Source organism: Callorhinus ursinus, unplaced genomic scaffold (genome assembly GCF_003265705.2).
Source record: "Callorhinus ursinus isolate GAN/ISIS: 27379988/994484 unplaced genomic scaffold, GSC_fseal_2.0 scaffold6, whole genome shotgun sequence".
NCBI lineage: Eukaryota > Metazoa > Chordata > Mammalia > Carnivora > Otariidae > Callorhinus > Callorhinus ursinus.
Window position 1 is genome coordinate 75144505 of NW_027397068.1, and position 18989 is coordinate 75163493.

An 18989-nucleotide genomic window follows, 5' to 3' on the forward strand; every position below is an offset into this window, starting at 1 on the left:
GGTTCTTCAGGCATGAATCTCTTTGGACTAGTTGTCTGAAAGCAGCCCCCTCCCAAAGTGTTTCTGAGATTTTCATTTGCCAATAAGACGGTCTATAATGACTCCCGAACAAGCTCTGTTGCTTGTGTTGCTCTGGGTCCAGCCTCCTCATCTCGCTCTACAGCTGCTGCTGACCCTTATAATAGAGCCATCATCTGGGGACAAGGGTCCAGGAGGGGATGGCCGGCTTCTCCACAGGTTGGGAATGGCCAGGCCTAGGCCCTCACCACCCACCATCACACCCCGGGCTCTGTGCGCACCAGAGTTGCCCATCCATACTGCTGCTGCAGCTGGAAAGCAGAGGGGTGGGGCTGAGCACCTCCTGGGCAGGGACATCCCACCCTTTCCCAACTGCCCTAGGCATTTGGCCTCTTCCCCCACCACAAGTTCTGCCTCACTCCCTAGTCCAGGGTGAACCACTTCCTGGCATGACTGACCAGACACCTGTGTCTCCTAGGATCTGGGGGAACCCCACCCTCACTGTCTGAGAGCTGTTCTTGCCATGTGCTTTGACCAAAGCAAGAACTATTTAGTTCTAGTTTTAGTTCAACATTGGGTCATTTCCTACACCTGGATTATTTCATCTTATCTATGGTGACCTTTTTACTGATTTGAATTAAGTATCATTAGAATTCTAGATTTTTGGCCATTCTGCTGTCACTGTTTAGACTAAATCAGCTCTGAAACTTGCTCTCATGTTTTTGAGATTTTTTTGTAAGAGATCTATAACTGACCACTCCAGGTTTCTACCAAGACATAGAAGTAAACCCAAGCAAAAGGACAGCCTACCTTCTGTGAAAAGTAACATGGGAAGAGAAGGGACACTTTAAAGCAGCTTCCTCTCCCCTCATGCATCAGCTGAGTGAAGGGCTGATCTTTGAAGTACTTCAGGAAGGACATATAATACTGAGTGACAGTAAAATCCTTTCCAGATGTGATTTATTCTAACAGTTCACAATTTTTGAATATGTTAAATTCTAGCTGAAATGCTACATTTTATAGAGAATGCCCTACAAGTTTTATTGACCAATAAAAAGACCCAGAACATTCTCCCCAGGAACTATCTTTAGAGGACATGATCCTTTGCCTCCTGCACCCAGCAGAACAGCAGCAACATCCAGAAGTCTGTTCTTTTCTTTAGAAGAATCTGTTCTTGTTAGGATCACTGTCTTCTCAGGACTTTTTCACTCATATCCATTGAAAACACTGAAAGGTGGAAAGAGAGTTTCTAAGTAATATTTTGATTATACTGTTTACAGTTAAAACATACCAAAGTAGAGCATTGCAGACCAAGGTGAATTGATTTTCAACTTTATTTGATCTGTATTTTAAAGATATTTAAATGAGTTAAGAGAAGTGATGTGTTCTAAGGACAAAATTTACAGTACATACGTACTAGAGGTGATTTGCTCACAAGTGAAAACATTATTAAGAATTCAGTAAACATGTTTTGTCAGGTAAAATTTACTATATATGAATTTGATAATTCAAGATTCCAAAGGCAATGAGAATTTATTTTGGTAGATATCATTGCTTTCCTTCCTGGGCTTCCACTACTATATACTGATCCTGAATCTAACTTGGTTTGCTCCTCAATCTACTTACATCACTAAAGTCAAATTTTTCTCAGGAAGGAATACTGATTATGCAAGATCCTGCACAGTTCCAGCACAGTGTAAAAAATATAACGTGCGTAAACTAAATCTTTTCAGGTGAATTCTGGATTGAGGCTAATTGATCTGGAAGCAGGCTGATGCACATAATTGGCATAACATGTAACAGGCATGTGTACCTGATTTTTCAAGCTGTACTATTAGTATAATTTTGACTCTCTCCAAGGGCAAAAATTAACCTTACCATCACCAGCTAGCAGTTTTTGAATAGTTTTCCTCGAATTCTAACTAATATCTATACCAGTAAAGCAAAATACACAAACTCCCTACAAGGATAAGAACTGGACGAAGCTGCCTATATAACCTCTAGAATCTGGGGTTGACTTCAGCTAATTACAAGGCTGATCACACATTCAGTATCTCTAGGCTTTCTAATAGGAAAGCAGGTAAGAAGACACTTTTTCTTTCTCCTTCTCTTTGTTTTAAGACCCCAAGTGAGGTCATTCAGTAATAACCAGAAAAGTGTGCATCTCATACTTCATTCCATTTGTGTTGCTTTATGGCACAGTTATAGTTGCTTCCCTTTCCTCCCACTTTTTGATTTCCGCCTTCTTGGGTTATCCTGGGTCAGAAACTTCAAAAAATACTGGTATAAAGGAGTCAGGGTTGACAATGGAACACTGATTGCTGACAGCAACAGCAGAACTTTATAGGGCAAGGATGAGAGGAACCCTCTCAGCCTTCTGGACTATGGGATGTAGGTTTCCATTTACTCCATCCGGTTAGGAAAACACACATGCATCAAAATCCAGTAGAGCAATACCAGGAAGGAGCCTCTAGAAACTCTACATATTAAACTCAGATAGGGATTCCAGTAATGGCCAGGAGGACAAAGACGCCAAGAGCAACCACAAGCACTGGGTTTGGGAATCTCTGTCTTCAGTAGCAATAAGAGCAATCACGCTAACACCACCGCATGGGGCCATTCATAAAAGGCTCCTACACACAAGGAAGGAAATATCTCGAACAATGAAAGGAAAAGAATACCTCAACAACATTTAGTTCAGGAGCCAGAAGAAACCCATAGAAACTCAGGACTCAGGAAGATATAGCATCTAGGAGACAGAGGCAGAAACCCACAGGGGTCGGGGGACGGAATGCTACGCACAAAGAAATAAAAGTAACCAGGGTTAAGAATTTTACCAACAGTAAATTCCAGACAACAATGAGCACTGGAAGATAACCACCTTGGGTATGTTTCATCCCATGCACATGAGTAGAAGACCTGACGTACATAACAAACTGCATGAACACTTGTTAAAAAAAAGACTCATAAGTAAAATGTCCACCTGTCTTATACAAGTAGCTACTGAGAATATGCTCCAACTCTCAGGAGGTAAAGCCAAGTTAAGGACCCCAAAATGAGGATGTCATAGTGTGAAAAGCAGTTAACATTAAAAGCCACTAAATCTAGAGTTAAGTTTAAATAGTTGATGGAAAAGAGTTCCAATTAACATAACAATAAAAATGTGTATTTTATATTGCAAAAAAAAAAAAGAGTTCCAAAACTGCATGAAATCTCAAGTAATTATTTTGGAGTAATGTGTCTAAAAATCCAAGGAAATTGGGTATAAGCCTTCAAAATCATGGAAAAGATCTAAGTAGTTAAAACAGAACCTACATGTTAAAATGACAAAAGCTGAACAGACAGCAAAGAGGTGCTAAGTGTCAAAAGCACAAAATAAGGTGAAAAACATGAAATCAAATAAATTAGCTTTAACCTGAAAATTAACTTTCAGATTGGTTTGTGGAAAAAAAAAAAACTGTATATAAAACTAAATAATACTTGACTAGTTTAAAAATAAATGATATATTGGGATGAAAGAGAAAAAAGGAAGGAAGTTATTTTAATTGTAGAAAGGTAGAATTTAATGTAAAAAATTTCACAGGTATAGAGGATCAATTTATATCGATAAAAATATTCTAGGTAAAGATGTAATTGGTATAAGCCTTGGTTCTCGGAAAAAACATGGCATCATGTTTAAAACAACAAACAGCTACTTAAATTAGTGTTTTTTTCTGCCTGTGGAAGAAGAGTAAACCTCTTGACCCTGAGACCGTATGATGCTGGTTCTTCTTCCACTGCCTGACCTTCAGCTCCAAGATCTACAGTCTTTACCAATCCAAGGGGACAGCCTGCCTCTAACGCACCATGTCCCAAACTTCAGCGTGTGTATGAATCACCTGCAAGTGCATATGAATCGCTTGGTGAAATGCAGGTCCCACACAGCAGCTGTGAGATGGATCTGGGGACTGGATTTCTAAGAAGGCCCCAGTTGATGCTCTGCTGCTGCTGCAAGGTCAAGGCAAAGCTGACCAAGGCCAAGATGACACTTGACACCCCAGATCCTCCCACAAGATGCTGGGAATGAGAACAAGGTAGAGAATGAGCTGATAGAAACAGATGAATGATCATCTTCTATCTTAAATTTAGGGTATCAAGAGATGTTGCTTCTTTCATGCTGTGAATAATTAGAAAAATATGATAAGTTTTTAGGCCTTAAAAAGTAACCATTAGTGGGTTAAAATAGATGGTCATCATATGAAGTAGTAGGGAAAGAAAAATGAAATATTAAGTTAGGCAATAACTTAAAAAAAAAAAGCCAAGGTAGAATGTAAAAAAACAAAAAACAAAAACAAACCCAGTAAGATGACAAAAGGAAACCCAAATAATTGGTTATGATTACAGATAAATGGGAGAAATGATCACTAATCACAAGAAAAAAGTCTTGGTTTGGGAACTTTGAGAGGTTGTTCCCACTGTTTGTTCCCAACCATATGGTTTTGGTGGAGACTGCCAGTTACCAAGTAATGATCAAAATTTAGCTCTCACAACAAAAGCAAAAATAAACAAGTGGGACTATATCAAACTAAAAGCTTCTGCACAGCAAAGGAAACCATAAACAAAATGAAAAAGCAACCTACCAAATGGGAGAAAATATTTGCAAATCATGTATCTGATAAGGGGTTAATATCCAAAATATATAAAGAACTCATACAACTCAATAACAAAAAAAAAAAGATCCAATTTGAAAAATGAGCAGACTGAGGGTTGCTGGAGTGGAGGGGGTTGGGAAGGATGGGGTGGCTGGGTGATGGACATTGGGGAGGGTATATGCTATGGTGAGCACTGTGAATTGTGTAAGACTGATGAATCACAGACCTGTACCCCTGAAACAAATAATACATTATGTTAATAAAAAAAATAAAATAATATAAATGAGCAGAGGATTTGAATAGACACTTTTCCAAAGAAGATATACAGATGGCCAACAGGCCTGAAAAGATGCTTGACATCACTGTCAGGAAAATGCAAATCAAAACCACAGTATCGCCTCACACCTGTTAGAATGGCTGTTATCAAAAACACAAGAAATAACTTGTTGGCAAAGATGTAGTGAGAAGGGAACCCTTGTACACTGTTAGTGGGAATGCAGACTGGTGCAGCCACTATGGAAAAAGGTATGGAGTTTCCTCAAAAAAGGTAAAAAAGAACTAACATAATGATCTAGCAATTACACTTCTGGGTATTTATCTGAAGAAAACAAAAACACTAATTCAACCCGCAGGCTCACTGCAACATTATTTATAATTGTCAGATATAGAAATAACCTAAGTGTCCATTGATGAATGAATGGATAAAGAAATTGTGGTGTATATCTATGACGGAATATTATTCAGCCATAAAAAGGAAATCTACCATTTTGACAACATGGATGGACCTCAAGGGCATTATGCTAAGTGAAATCAGGGAAATACAAAAACCATATGATCTCTTATGTGGAATCTCAAGAAATTAAAGCAAAACAAAACAAAAAACGAGTTCGTAGATACAGAGATGACATTGGTGGTTGCCAGAGGTCGGGTGTTGGGAGTGGGAGAAATGGGTGAAGGTCAAAAGGTACACACTTCCAGTTATAAAATAAATAAAATAAATATAAATATATAAAATAATAAAAACATATAAAATAAGTCATGGGGATGTAATGTACATCATGTTGACTATAGTTAGTAATACTGTGTTGATGTTTAAAAATTGCTAAGAGAGTAGATATTAAAAGCACTCATCACAAGAAAATTTTTTGTAACTATATGTGGTGACAGATGTTTACTAGGCTTATTGTAGTGATCATTTTCTAATTTATACTAATCAAACCATTACATTGTACACCTGAAGCTAATATAATGTTATATGTCACTTATAGCTCAATTTTTAAAAATTTATCTCTCTTTCACAAACTTATCTTCTTCCCCCCTCCATCCTTACAATATAGTTATATCACAATTTTGGTCAAATTAATAATCAATTGTTTACTATTGTGATCACATCAGTTCTATTCACTGCAAGTCACGCATCTACTATGATTACATTTCTTTCCTTAGACAACTTGTTTTGCTTAGCACTGATAATTGTCTCATTTAGTTTGTTTGATTTGTATATACTTACTATTTTTCAAATATTTTAAGATCTAGCAAATGAATGTTTTTCAAATGTTCAGAACATCAGGCTACCTATCAATTTTCTTTCTTTTTCTGGAGACTTGGGTCCTTCCACTCTCCATCTTTCTGTTCCAGTCTGGTCCCAATGACCCAACACTATTGTTAATTCCTCTCTCAGGTTTACTGTCTTTTTCCTTAACTGTTTGTCTTGTTTTCCTCATCATTTTTATAGTGCACATTTCCTAGTAGTTTCCTGTAAGTACATGAAAAGTTTAGTTTTAATCCTTGTCTGGAAATCCTTCCATCACACTTGATTATTAGTTTGGCTATGTTGAAAATAATGTTCATTTAGAATTTTGAGGTCTTGTCTCCCAAGTTATTACCTTGCTTTGGACATCTTGATGCTACTGGAGTTTTTGGCCATTTGCCTGTGGCCTGTTTCTCCCAATCTCTGAAAGCTTTCTGGATGTTCTCTTTATTTCTGGTGATGTGAAATTTCAGGTCAATATGCTTTGATGCAGCTGTGTGTTTCTTCATTGTACTGGGAAATTTCAATTTAGAGAGAAAGGTCTTTCAACACTAGAAACCATTCATGTATTCTTTCTGTAATAATGTTCTCCCTCTATTTTATTTCTCTGTGATTCCTGCATATATATAAATTATATATAAAATTATTATATATATGTAAATATATATTATGTATAAATTATATATAAAGTTATATAAATTATATATAAAATTACTTTTGTATATATATAAAATTTTACATATAAAATTTTAAAGGAACAATTCCTACTTGAGCTGAGCTTTGAAGGTCCCTTAGAGAATCAATTAGTTGATTCTCTAATTCTGTCTATAATTCCTGCATATATAAACAATATATATAAAATTATTATATGTAAATATTAAATTATATAAATTATAATTATAGAAGTTATACATATAAAATTATCTTGTAGGTTGATTCTCCAATATCTTTATCTTTTTGCTCAGATTTCTTGATTCTGCTTAGTTCTACTTCCTGGGAAATTTCCTTAACATCATCTTCCAAAACTTTCATTGAGTATTTTGTTAGTTACCATAATTTACTTTCATTCTGATTATTGCTTCTTAATAGTATTTTTTCTTCTTTATAAATCCATTATGTTCAGGCTCCTATCTCTCTTTGAATGTTTATTAACGGTTTTGCAGGGTCTGGTGTTTGGTTAGAGGCTTTTGCTTCTTACCTAATTACATTCTTTATTCATTTTGTAGCAGTGAACTTTTTTTTTGCTAGCTCTTAAGACTCTTAATCCTACATGCAGATCAACAGGACAATATACGGGCTAAGAGCATAAACTACGGAATCAGACCAGCCAGCTTTGAACTGGCTGTACCATTTAGTAGCCATTGAACCTAGGGCAAGTTGCTTTACTCCATGTGATACTGTTGCTTGGTCTATAAAATGGGAATAATATTATTATTAATATTATATGACATGCCAACTCATTTTATGAAGCTAGCATAGCCTTGATAGCAACAAGTTCATTATAACACATTACAAGAAGGAATCTTCTAGGACAATCTCATCCATGAGCATCAATGAAAAATTTCTAAACAAAATTACGAGAGAACCAAATCATCAATATATAAAAATTATGGTATCTCATGCCAAAGTTGGTTTTATTACAGGAACATAAGAGTGGCTTAACATTATAAAAATCAGTTAATGCAATTTACATTAGTTAGTATTATGATGGCAAAATGCATTTGATAAAAGCCAATACCTATTTATGTTTTTTTAAGATTTTATTTATTTGAGAAAGAGAGGGAGAGCACAGAGGGAGAGTGAATGGGAGAAGCAGGCTCCTCACTGAACAGGAAGCCTGACGTGGGACTCGATCCCAGGACCCTGAAATCATGACCTGAACTGAAGGCAGATGCTTAACCAACTGAGCCACCCAGGCACCCCCTATTTGGGTTTTTAAAACAAACTAAGACTAGAAGAAAATTCTCCTTAGTACAATGGGAATTTTATCAATCAGAACAGGCTAGGTTATGTTGAAATAACAACCAATCTCCAAAATCAAAAGCTTAAAACAGTAAGTGACTTAGAATGAAAGTCTGTTTCTTACATGTGCTAAGTGCCAATTTCAGGTTGGCAGGGGGCTTGTTCACAGCAATTGCTTAGGGGTGTAGCCTGGTGGATGTCACTGCTGACATCACCAGAGGAAACAAGAGTCCCAAAGGATCTCTTTCTGGGAGATGAAGTGCTCCATCCTGGAAGTAACATATTTCATTTCTATTCATTACTCATTGGCCCAATCTAGTCCAGGGCCCATCCAACCTCAGCAGGCCAGAAATTATAATCATACCATGAACATTATGAATAAGGTATTTTAAAGTCTCTGGGTTCTGTTATATTCTTCTGAAGAGTACTTATTCTGACAGTTAACCTGTTCAACATAAACTTCGAACTTTGTCTCCTTGTGGTAGACAGCAATCAGAGTTCTTCCATCTCCCAGCTCTGGCTCATCATCTGGGCCTGCTGGGATCACTTGCATGTGTATAACCCTTAGGGGTTAGCTAAAGCTGGGCTATCATGCGGGTTTTTAGTTTACCTGCTCTTTGGGGCTCTTTCCTCCAGGATTACCCCCCCACACACACACATTAAATTTCTACCTGCTGTGCCATCCCAAAAGTCTCACCTTTGACATCTCAAGCCAGTATTCCTGCTACTATCTTGTGCCCCAGGCCACATACCTTAGCTATTAGAAGCACAAAGCTTTCAATTCACAAATCTTAACTGATACATTTCCCTCTTTCAAGGACAGACTCCCCTCTACTTTCAGCCTACTTTAAATTCTTTGGCATGACCTTCAAGGATTCTTTTTAAATATTTGGCTGCAAATTGTTTTTGACCTTATCTCTTATTATAGTTGACCCTTGAACAATGCACAGTTTAGAGGCACCAACCCCCTGCATAGTTGAAAATCTGGGTATAAGCTTTGACTCCCTCAAAACTTAACTACTAAGAGTCTACTGTTGACTGGAAGTCTTATTGATAGCATAAACCCTTGATTAACACATATTTTGTATGCTGTAAGGATTTTATATTCTTATAATAAAGTAAGCTAGGGAAAAATGTTATTAAGAAAATCATAAGGAAGAGAAAATATAGTACTGTATTTATTGAAAAAATCTGCATATAAGTAGACCCTTGCAGTTAGTGTTGTTCAAAGGTCAACTGTATTTCCCTTTGTGTGCCCTGTTAGCTATAGCCAAACTAAATGTGCTATAAAATTTCTTTTCTAATTCTGTACCTTTGCTTTCTTTTAAGAATGCCCTCTCTTACATCCCCCAGGGTCTCAATGGTAAGGGACCTTCAAAGCTCAGCTCAAATAGGAATTGTTCTTTGAAGCCTCTTCTGTTTCTTCTCTCCCTGCTTATCCTAAACTCCAGTCTTCTCCCCATCCCACTTTCCCTCCCCCACAGAATTTTATATCTTCCTTTGTTGTGTCACTTAGAACATAATCTTAGTAAGTAATATATTCCCAACGTCATCTAATGGGCTTACTAGTACATCATCAATTCATCAAAATACTTACAAAATTAATTTGATCAGGTGCATAACTGCCATCCATATGAAAATCTGTATAGGCGTCATAGTCAAAAGTGTGAAATGGCCATTTGGGCTTGCCACTATAATGTATATCATACAAAAACTATTTCGTAAGAATCCCTAATCTCAAAGAGCAAATAAAGAATATAATGACATAATGCTTTCTATTTACAAGAGAAATTATGTCAGTGGTCAGAGTAATTTTTTGTTTATTCATCTTACATTCTCTCATGTGATTCCTTTTGTTTATAAGCAGAAACCTACATTTGTGAGACGGTCTACTAGGAGCCAAGCTGACTCCAGCTGCTCAAGAATTACAGAAATCTCACTGATCTACAAATAGCACATAAGAGAGTGGCCTCATTAGGAGAGCTCTAATGAGTTGAGGTCACCCAGCTATAAAGGATAAGCAGGCACAGACACAGCTAAAGAAAACTCAACATTTAAGTAGCAATAACATTTTTAAAAGCAAGATATTCTTGTTAAAGAATACTCAATGGAAAAAATATACCAAGTAAGGATAAAACGTGAGAATCCATATCACAATATAAAAAATTGTTTTGAGAATTCTACTTAATTAGAAAGGAGCAAGTACAACTGAAATGCATTACTCTTTATTTATGATCTAATAGTTTTACTTATATACCTTGAAATTGTCCAGTTAAATTATTTTTAAAGCAATAATAACTATAAAAAAGTCATGATGTTTAACTTAAAAAGAAAATACCTAATTCTGAAAATATGGAAAAGGGGTGTATTAGGATTATTTTGATTATCAAATGCAAAAAAAAAAATTCAAATTGTCAGTCAGGTTTGCTTGATGACTCACATGACTGAACAATCCAGAGATGGGTCTCATTTCAAGCATGGTTTAATCTGGTGGCTCACCACTGTCACTCTCTGCTTTGTTTTATGCAAGATCATCTTAAAGCTGGCTCCTTTCTTGGCCTCTGAATGTTCCAAGTGGATCCAGGGACTACATGCTTGCTTACCTACTTATGTATACCTGTAAGAAAGCGAAAGTGTCATTGCCCCTGAATTTATTATACCACCTAGGGGCACATCCCCAGCCTTGAACTGTGGTCAAGCGGATGGAACACACTGACTGGATTAACCTAGGTCATGCAATCATAGTACTGGTTAGGGGAAAGGAGAAGTTAGTTTCCCCAAATAACATGAAATTCTATGTCAGAGACATTTACTGAGCACCAAATACCTAACAGCTCCCCAGCATTTCTGTTATGCAGTTCTGTGGAAGCATGGGACTAACTCTGCCAATGGGCTGTGAATGGAAGAGGTGTGTGTTCCCTCCAAACTAAGCTTTTCAGAGCCAATGCACTGTCCTCCTACTGTCTTCTCCTCACCCCGTGTTAACTGAATTGGATATCTACCATGAATGTGAAATGGTCCTTTTCCGTGTGAAGCCAGTGAGCCCATAGGGTTAATCTATTGCTGCAGCAAACCTAGCCTATACCGACCAATTCAGATTCCCAAATGAGAACCCATATCTATGGAGGGAAATGGAATCTGGAATCTTATAGCTTAAAATATCCATTTTATCAGGAAGTCACCTCCATCTTGTAATCTTTCAGTAGCTGATGCTAAAGACCACACCTCTCTGTCCTTTTTGAGAATAGTGTGGCCACTGGAAAGGGACCTGGCCCTTGCTTCTATCACAGGCTTTACCATTTTGTGCAGATTAGTCCAACTCCTTGAGCTCAGGAGATGAGTCTGCATCTCCAGCTCTGAACATTTCTCCTGAACATGTTCCAAGTCTGGCTCCATTTCTACCAGGGCTTGGTGAGATGTTGGGAGGAGGTAGGGTCTAACCACCCTGAGCACAGAGCTTGAGCTCATGCAAACCAGACCCCAGCCTGCCATTAACTAGCTGTGTGGTTTTGGCAAATGAATTACGTCATTTCTCCCAGGGGATTATAAAACCTACTGCCCAGAGATGATGTAAGAATTAACCAATCACATGAGTAGAATGTTTAGCACAGTGCCAAGTCAAGGTGGTAATAATAGCAAATTATCATTTTTACCTTCTTGGTGTTCCTTCATGGGCATAGCTCTGCAGACTTCCTAACTTGGGGTCATTGAAAGATTAATAGATTTGGATTCTATAACTCTCATCAAATTTACAATAAAAATGTTAGATGGAAATGGATTAGATCAAGTAGAGACCTTGGTGGTATTGCAGTAGGGCCAAATCATCAAGGCATATTGCTTGGATTCAATTGCTCACACAGGAGGGAAAAAAAGCCTAACTCAACCCTTTCTGTGCCTTGCCTACAAGGGAGGTCTTGCCAGATGCCTTGCTGATAGCCTGTCTCTGATCTCTTTTATGAGTAAACTTATCAGAATACATGAAGTAAGCTTGGCCTGACATTCCACAGAACTCACTCTGGCTGGTAATAATCACCACTATTTTCTTGGGAGTTCTCAAATAACTTGCTTAAATAATCAATTCCAGAATTGTACCACATACTGATGCCAAACTTAGCAGTGTGCAGTTCTTCAAAGGGGGGGCTCCTCCTTGGAAATGGATGTTCATCTACCTTCTGTGTGGTGCCACAACTCTCAGCTTCCTGGTTTTGTGAAAAGCCTGGCTTTGTGTCATAGCCTTCTTTATAGTTGACTACTTCCACTGCCTTAAAGCTGGGGCAAATTTAGAAAACCTTCCTCCACCAGAGGAAGAAATGTAACCGTAATTCTCAGAGAAGTGCCTGCTTGTTACAGCAGATCATGATTTGGTCTTATTTGGAGAATGGAGTCAGGGCTGGCCGGCTCCTTGCTTGGGTCATCAGTGCATCTGTGGCCCACTCCTTCTGGCTGAACTGAGCCAGCAGTCTAGGGACAGGGGAGCAAGGTGCAAAGAGACAAACCCTGCACTGCTTTCTGACAAAGCGGAGTATGGGTAAGTTTATTCTTTGTTAATGTTAGAGGTGTTCAGGATGTATGAAAGCATGCAAAGGCCCACCCTTGGCTACAACAAGCATGAGGAGTGTGTGGGATTACATTGTCATTCAGGTTTCTTTATGTCTACAAAGTTGTGAGTATAACCTCGATCATGCTAGGGACTCTATTGTTGAGACCATTTTGATAATGAATACTTTCATTTATTAAAAAAATTATTAATTATGTATCAGTCTTTAAAACTATTTAAGGGAAAGAAAAGCCAAACACTCACCAAAGGCTAAGTTGTGTTCTATGGTCCTAAAGTCAGAATATATTCTTGTCAATTGAGAAAGTATAAAAGTTAACTACTTCTAATAACAAAGCTTTGAAAGAGAATCTGCATTTTGTATAAAGGCAGTTTTTCCTTTCTGTATGGGATGAGAGAAAAATTGATGCTTTTATTAACATAACACTTACTGGAAAACAATGAATTAAAGACAAAATTGTAGCCTTTATCATAGGTTTCCCAGATGCCCATAATAGCTGAGCTAATCCTCTGATGCATTAATTGCCCAAGAATATGAGAACTCAGCCATATCACATTTATTTAGCAGTCGAATTCTGTTTGGGAAGAGAAAAATTTCTACAATTTTGAAACCTACATTTAGTTTGAAAACATACTGTGAGTTCATATATTCTGTAAATTAATGAATTACATGATTAGTGCCTCTCGACCAGCAAAATTTATGTCCATTTCAATCCAATTCAACTAATATGTTAGGCCAAACGATCTTAAATATTTATAAAATATTTTAACTTTAAAAAAAGACTTAAGATACATCATTAAGATTTCTATAATAGGCAAATTCTTGGAGATAGCAAGCAAGTAGATGAGAGGTTACTAGGGGCTGTTTTGGGTCATGAAAAAGCTTTGGAAATAGGTAGTAGTGATGGTTGCATAATTTTGTGTATGTAATTCATGCCACAGAATTGCACACTAGCAAATGGTCAAATGACATTTTATCTTATACATATTTTATACAATAAAAATAATAATCATTTAAGATAAATAAATGAGAATGATTCAAAGTCTTAAATGTCTACTCTCAGCATTATAATACTGTATTTTCTTTTAGAAATTCTGGCCTCTGACATATGACCAGCAATAAATACTAGAAAGTTAAGATCAATTTAGCAATGTTTGTGATAACATAATTACTTTTAGAACCCCACTGAATTCACTCAAACAATAGAACCAGTAAAAGAATTAAGTTCACCAGTAAATAAATATATAAAAATAATGTTTTAATGTACGTGTTATGAAGAATTTTTAGAATGCATATTGGGATAAAATGGTCTTAGACAAATAGTATCAAAGTATAAAATTCCTTTGAGTAAACCTAACAAATTATGCAGAATCTAAATGAAAAATACTATAAAGCTTTCCTGAGGAGCTTAAAGACGACAAGGAAAATTGAAGAGATACATGTTTCTAATGGAAAGATTTAGTAGTAAAGATGTAAATTTCCCCCCAAATATTCTCTAAATTTATTAAAATTTTTATCTGTCTCAAGCATATTTTTTTAAGCTCACCAAATTATTTTAAAGTTTGTCTCAAAGTATAAATGGTTAAGAATAATCAAGAAAATACTGAGAACTCATAAGGAGAGCATTCTACATTCCACTAAATTAAAATATATGAAGTCATCGTGAAGAATATTTTTGGTAAATATGCTGAATATTTTTTAAGTAGTATAAAAGAGTATTTTTTTTTAATGGAATAGAATCTTATGTGTACGTATGCCTACAGAAAAGATAGTCTCTACTGTTAGTGGCTGAGTATATAAATTTCTGTTTACATTCTATTCTACAAAATGAGATCATAGCTTTATAACCTACTTTCTTCCTCACCTGTATCTTACAAACATTTTCCTATTTTTTTAAAAAATATTTTTCTATTAGATGACTTCGGTAACTTTGTAGTTTTCCATTATATAGGTATACCTGATTTTACTTAATCCTTTGTTTTTGGAACATTTAGATTGTTTCTAATTATAAATATTATCTATCACATCCTTCCCTATTACTCTTTCTGCACAGGTGCATACTTCCTTAGACTAAATGCCCAGAAGCGAAGCGAAATAGCTGGGTCAAATACTATACACATACAGTAGTGCCCCCCCACCTCAGCGCACACACACACACACACACACACACACACCTTTATCCGTGGTTTTGCTTTCCTTGGTTTCAGTTTCCCATGGTCAACTGCAATCCAGAAGTAGATGATCCTCCTGGCATATGTCAGAAGGTCAATAGTAGCCTAATGTTATGTCACAATTCCTACATCATTCCTCTCACTTTATCTCATCACATAGGCATTTTGTCCTCTCTCATCACCACAAGAAGGGTGAGTACAGTAAATAAGATAGAGAGGGAGAGAGGCCACATTCATATAACTTTTATTACAGTATATTGTCATAATTGCTCTATTAGTTATAATTGCTAATTTCTTATTGTACCTAATTTATAAATTAAACTTTATGATAATATGTATAGAAAAAAAACATGGCCTATGTGGGCTTTGGTACTATCTGATATTACAAGCATTTACTGGGGGTTATGGAACATATCCCCCATGGATAAGGGGTTGGGGGGGACTACTATATTGCTATAGAAAGATTGTGATGGTTCGTAAAACGGTATCTATGAGAGTGCCTCTTTTCCCAAAACTGTGTCCACACTGAGTATTAAATTTTCAAAAACTTTTTGTTAAATGATATTCAAAATTATAAAGTAGTATTATTTTGATTACTAATGAAGCTGAACATTCTGGAATATTAATTATTTTATTAATTTGTATATTATCTATTCATATTCCTTGCCCATTGTTTTTAACTTTATACTCTTTTTTATTATTAACATATAATGTCCTTGCCCATTTTTAAATTAGCAAACTCAATCTTATTGGTTTGTGATAGCTATTTGTATATCAAGGATATTAACATTTATAGCATATGTCAAAAATATTTTTTAGACTTTATTGTTTGCTTTTGCATTTTGTTTGGTGAAGTAGAAATATTTCCATTTTTCCTGATTCCCCAGTAGTGAATCATATCTAATAGTAGAAAGTGTTCACACTTTGCAAAAATTATAGCAATAATGGATTTTATGTTTGCGAAAAATCATACATGTAACTTATAACCATCTAAGATGAATAAGTTTTATCACTTTGACTTTAAATTATTTTTTTCCTTATTCTTCAGCAATTTCTATATATCTGGAAGCTTTATCTTGTTGATTATACTTGAAGGAAGTAAGCAGTACAATAGAAATCCAATTTTTCTGAATAGAAAGGTTCCACTGGCTGATCTATAATGTCAGTAGATATCTCATGTCAGACCCGTTTCAAAATCTTAAATCTTGAGTTCAAAGTCCTCACTATGTCTTGACAATAGCTTTCAGGCCTATCAAGACAAGAATAAACACATTTCTGCTCTTTCAAGCTACAGAATCATATTCTTTATATCTGTTAACATACCTTTTCAAAGGAAAAGAATTTTGTTTCCAAAAAAAAAAGCCCTTTTTTATTTAATTCCATTGGGATGGTAAGAACAAAAAGACTTCCAACTTAATGGTATATCTTAATTCCTCAAGAATGAGGAAGAAAAATAAAGGAACTGAAGTGGAAAGGGGCAATATAAAAAAAAATCCCTCTTGGACGAAGTTCAGCGGCTTTTATAGTGCATACCCTGGCTTTATTTCACAGTGAGTACAGAGGTTTTAGATCTATTCCCTGGTCATTTAGGAGACTCAGAGTTCCATTTTAGATGCCATTAAGAGTAATGGTTTACACATCTTATACTTGTCAGTCATTGTCAATCCAATAACACTTATCACAAACATGTTAATTCAATCAAGGTTGCAGTAAAATGAAATAATTATTTCCTGATAGCTGTTATTACCATCCATGGTGAGAGAGATTGTTTATTTCCATGTGATCAATTATCTATACAGACAGGCATAAACCTAATCAACAAAAGTTTGATGTTATTATTACTCATAGATACAAAAACTTTACTCCTTAATCAATATATTCTATATGGCGAACTCTAACATTGATAGTAAATGAGCATATTCTAGGCTTATTGCAAGCATTGGTATGCATATTCTAAAAGAAGAAAACTGAGAAAGCCAATATTCTACAGCCATTATGGCTATGAAAATCTTTCCTGCAATTGTCAGATGGGCTCTACACAATGATAAAACTATTTAGAAAACTGTTTCTATGCTATCTGGAGTTTTGTTCCCACATTGTTAAGTAGAACTTTATCCCTATGAGCTGGAGTCAACCTTGTAGAAGGAGGACTCTTTTTATCTAAGAGGAGACAGCCTCTAGCATGCTGTTCCCTCTCCTGGAATACTCTTCACCTAAATAACCGCTACTCATCCCTCGAGTCTGTCCCTGTGTCTAGGAGCCTTCTTTACTCTCTCCACTGGGCTGGATGCCCCTTTAGATTTGCTGTTTAAATACCCTTTCTTATGAATATTTCAAACTTGTAGTATTTGTTCACTATTCATGGGTACTACTGCGTAAACTATCACACAGCTTTATGCAGTTCTGGTTCCTAAACATGTTTAACTTCATTGGTAGACTTTTTGAAAGAGTGTTTACTGCCCATAATCCTCATAGCAACATTTCTGCTGGTTCCCAAGTTCTCATTTGTTAAACTGAGCTGGGTCAGGAGGCAGGGTTCAGTACTTGGCTACCTGAAAAAAACAAAACATTTTGGATTGGACAAAACCAGAAAAAGAGCCCCCACTACTGTCTGTGAGATACTATACCTGCCCTTCGCCCTTTCTATCTTACCTCTGGCACTTTGCTTTTGAAAATCTTATTACTACAACTTTTAGGGTAAATTATAGCCTTCTATTTCTAGTTGTTTTCAGAATAGGGTATGGCCTGCAGTGTGTCTAAATGCTGTGGTAACGAGCCATCCTACAATCGAAATTCCATAGTTATGTTTAGATTGGTTCCCGGAGTTAAAGCTGAGCCATCTCCATTCACCACATTTGTGTTTACAGACGGTTCTCAACTTAAAATTGTTTGATTTAGGATTTTTCAACTTTAAGATGGTGTGAAAGCCAAATGGATTCAGTAGAAACTGAACTTTGATTTGTGAATTTCTTTCTGGGCTAGTGATATGCGGTAGAATATTCTCTCATGATGCTGGGAGGTGGCAATGAGCTGCAATTGCCAGTCAGCCATGCAATGATGAACAACTGATACACTCACGATTCTGTACCCATACAACCATCTGGTTTTCACTTTCAGTAGAATATTCAATAGATATATGAGATACTCAACATTTTGACCCTGGAAGGCTGGGGATCTGGTTGTGTCATTGCTAATATGGGGAATATAGGAAAAATATAAAGTTTATGGATGAAACTTATCTTTGGAACACACTGAATTTGAGGTGCTAGAAGATCCTGGCTATTAGAAATGTGAGCTAGAGTTCAAAAATAACGTCAGGACTGCATCACATATATTGACCATGGCGTCATCCCTTTTGGTAGCCTGGCTCCTTTTGTTCTTCCATAAATGACACATAGGTTAATCATAGCCAATCTTTTCTTTAGAAGATGGAACATCTTACAAATAAGAGGCATTGACTTTCTTTTGGAATAGTCTGGGGCCATCAGTTTGTCACCACCTCTGACGTTCTATGATACATGCTTTATATAACCCTTCTATTTAAGTCTTGGAACTTTTAGTCATTTTAGAAAATAAATAATACATTCCCATGATTGAGGAAACTGAGACCATGTCGGGGAGTTGGCAAGTTCCTACAGCCAATTACCAGCATTCTGGTCCCCAGTCCTCTGCTTTCCCCGCTGGAACGAATGGTACCTTCCAGACCCAGCAAGTGGGGGGACAACCAGTTTACTTACTGTTTCCATCCAATCTCTCTAGTGTAGCTTGTTACTGTGCATTTAGAATTGTTCTTTAAAACCATTTTGCATTCTTTGGGTCTCTTATTTACTGTTGATTCCTTCTAAAGTTCTGAGCTTTAAAACTGTTGCTTTTCTTTCCTGCTTTCTTGAGAGTCTAACTACAGTCGCTTCATGTTCACTTCTACCAAGAACCTTGTCGTTGTTTGTTATAGCCTGTAGTTTCTTCTCACACACACCACACCCAGTTCTCCCTTCCCAAATAAATGTTTGTTTCGTGGTAATGGTTTTAAGGATCACGTAGGTTGTTAACTGGAAAGGACTGTTGCATAGAAACTTATCTGTCGGCCTTCATGGGGCCCTTTTACCCCAGCGACGCTAAC

General features: G+C 36.5%; 1 protein-coding gene and 1 long non-coding RNA gene across 10 annotated transcripts in view; one reads left to right on the top strand and one right to left on the bottom strand.

Annotated features, from left to right (window-relative positions):
* The window catches only part of PACRG (parkin coregulated), a 582662-nt gene that overhangs the window by 298773 nt on the left and 264900 nt on the right, over positions 1-18989 (top strand). The gene's annotated exons all lie outside the window — the stretch shown is intronic.
* LOC112819645 (uncharacterized) lies at positions 962-14942 on the bottom strand. 4 transcript variants are annotated; one of them, XR_012378645.1, is made up of 5 exons: positions 14871-14942; positions 10583-10759; positions 6536-6796; positions 6225-6405; positions 962-1245 (listed from the first exon to the last, which is right to left on the bottom strand). It is a non-coding gene; the product is annotated as an uncharacterized lncRNA (long non-coding RNA). The 4 variants fall into 4 exon arrangements; XR_012378644.1 differs by having other exon boundaries at positions 6160-6405; XR_012378646.1 differs by lacking the exon at positions 6225-6405 and having other exon boundaries at positions 6536-6693.